Below are 2,994 nucleotides of genomic sequence, written 5' to 3' on the forward strand. Positions count from 1 at the left end.
GACCACAGCTGGGCATGAAGCTGGGCTGGCTGTGAGCCAGCTCCCCTCCCCGGAACCCCCCCCCCCCATCATGGACACCAGCACTGGGCTCAAGGAATGGGCAGCGCCCCGCTTTATTCACACCCAGACCGATGGCGGCACGAAGGAGCTGGCCGTGGTGATGGGGCTGGAGGAGCTCATGGGCAGGGCCTCGGACGGCTCCACCTGCCGGAAGTAGCTGATCAGAGACCGCACCCCCACTTTGATGGCCGGCTTCAGACCCATGCCTATGCCGAGGCCCAAGCTGCCCGCTGGCCCGCCCACGAGCCCCAGGAGGACGTCGTAGCTCAGGTCCAGGGCCGCCTCGATGCCCCGCTCCTTGGCCAGCTCCGTGCAGTTCTGGAAGGCGTAGTAGATGCTGGTGCCCATGTTGTAGTAAGTGCTGACCAGGGGCACCCACTCCAGCAAGCCATGCACCTTCTGCTCCTGCTTGCTGCTGCAGGCCTCCGGGCTCCCGCGCCGGTTCCTTCCTGCCCAGCGGCACCGGTGGAGCCAGGCCTGGACCCCGTGGCCTGGCCGGGAGTAGGCGCCAGGCTGTCCGATCACCGAGAAGGAGGTGGTCCCGTTGGAGGTCACGCCGGCGCAGGCAGACCCCAGCCTGTGGCAGGCCACGGCGGCAGCTGGGAAGGCGCCGTGGGTGCTGACCACCGGGCCCAACAGCAGGGAGCTGTCAAGCCGGGCCAGGCCCGAGCAACGCCAGGGGCCCGCACCTGCCAGCTGATCCCTGTTGAAGAGCAGGGGGGTCCCGCCTCTCCTGGGGGTTCCCGGGAGTCCTGCTATCCCCAGCAGCAGTGCGTTGGCATCATCCACCCCCACCGTCCCATAGAGCCGCAGCACCAGCCCCTTGGCCTGGCGGGGGCAGCCGGCCCCTTGAAGGGAGAGGGCTAAGGCCCCGATGATGAGGGTCTGGGGCAGCGGCGGGAGCTGGGAGAAACCCTCCAGGGCCTCGGGCAGCAAATCCTGGCAGGAGACCCCCACCCGTGGGAGCCCTGGCTGGGGAAGCCGCCCTGGGAGGGAGTCAAGCAGCACCCTGGCAGCAGCCTGATGGGAGCTGGGTGCACCGGGAGAAGCGGGGAGGGGGGCCACTTCCATCCCTGGGGGCTTGACGGTCCCAGCAGCGCCTCCCGGTGTGGCGGGCAGCTGGAGGCCCTGTAGCTCATGGCACAGCAGGAGCAGGCAGAAGTGGAGAACTGGCTGTTGCATGGCGGGCCGGTCTTTCAGGGGCGCAGCACAGACCCTGCTGAAGAGGACACGTCACAGACACAAGACTCCGGAGCCCCTCCCTGCAGCAGGGGATCTTCTGGCAGGGGATGCCAGCTACTCCCACAACTGGGCTCGAGGGACCAGCCTTTGGCTTCTGGAGACCAGGGTTCAAATGTGCAGTGCCTGGCTGGGATAGGAGACTGCGGGTCAGGGTGACCGCAGAGCTGTGGGGGGGCAGCATGGCCTAGTAGACACAGCGCTGGCCTGGAACTTGGGAGGCCTGGCTTCTATTTCCAGCTCTGCCTGGGCCTGGGCCTCAGTTTCCCCACTGAAAAGCACTTTGAGATCTGCAGTGGGACATGCAAGCGAAGAATCAGGCATCATTATCACAGGGGGAGTCCAGTCCTGGGAGAGCAGGTGGCTGGAGGTTGGGATTGAGGAGCACCCGCAGTCCCTTTGAATTCCCAAGGGTGCCCATAGGCCGAGCCCCGGGAGCCAAGCACGGGGGGGGGGGGGGGGGGCTTCAGACAGCAAAACAGGTCCTCATTTCCCAGTGTTGCAGCAGCTGCACTAAACTGGGGGGGGGGGGGGTGGGACGGACAATGCACCAGGGAGGAATTCTCTCTCTTCCCGCCCCAGGAAACAGTGAAGCTGGTGGGCACCAATTTGGCCATTCCCACTGAGCTGCCAGAGATTGGAGGAGAAGAGCCCCCACCATCAGCAGCCTAGGGCAAGGGGAAAATGCCCCCCCACCCCAAGCTCAGCCACACAGGCCCCCTCCAGCTCAACATGTCTGATTGACACAGGCAGCCTCCAGTCCTCCGCCCCTATGGGCAAACAGGGCATTTCCCCCCACGCCCAGCTCAGTGGCATGGATTTGCACACCGATAGCAGTCCCCCCCAGCCCCCAACGACAGAGCTGCTCCCCACAGGTCCCTGCTGGGGTTTGGCAACCAACCCTGGTGCAAAGGCCTTGTGTAAACGTGCAGCCCCCCCGGGCCTCAGCAGCCTCAGGCAGCGAGAGCAGTGGGGACAAACCTCTGAGGCAGGGGGGTGGTTACAGCCTCCTCTCACCTGGGCACAGACGAGATCAGGAGCTCCTGGGCGCCGGGAGGGATGGCAGGATGCCTGGCCCAGAGCCTGCCTGGCCCCTTTTATAGCCCACCTGGGGGAGGTCTCCAGGCCAGGTGATCCCTTATCAGGCAGCTGATTGCAACAGCCTCGGGCCCCTGCTCCCCCCTTCCAGGGGCAGGCGTGACAGCCTTCCCCTCTGCAGCCCCCACATGCTCTCTCTGCAGCAGGGTGACCCGGCCCTGGCAGGGTGACCGCTGGGCAGGCAGGGACCACGGGGCTGGGAGGGGAGGGCAGCAGGGACCAAGGGAGCTGGGTGAAGCTGGCGCGGGTGTTGTCCCTGCCCTGGCTCAGCTCACGCCAGGGCCTCTGTTCACCTTGTTTTTGTAGCTGTTGGTAAAAAGTCAAAGACCCCTCCCCACTGTGCAATGTCACCAGGCTGGGCCAGGGCCCCTCCCAGCCGGCTCTAGGGTAGCAGACACTGCAGGCATGGGGGGGAGAGGAGAACCATCCTAGGGGCTGAGGACAGTGTAGGGAGGGGAGATTGAGCCGGGGTGAGAATAACAGGGCTCTGCTCCCCTCCCGCATATGGGGCCAGAACCCAGGAGTCCTGACACCCTGTCCCCTCCACCCCCAGCAGCCCTGGCCCACCCCCCACCACTGCAGCAGGGAGACAAGAGG

This window comes from Caretta caretta, chromosome 20 (genome assembly GCF_965140235.1).
Source record: "Caretta caretta isolate rCarCar2 chromosome 20, rCarCar1.hap1, whole genome shotgun sequence".
NCBI lineage: Eukaryota > Metazoa > Chordata > Testudines > Cheloniidae > Caretta > Caretta caretta.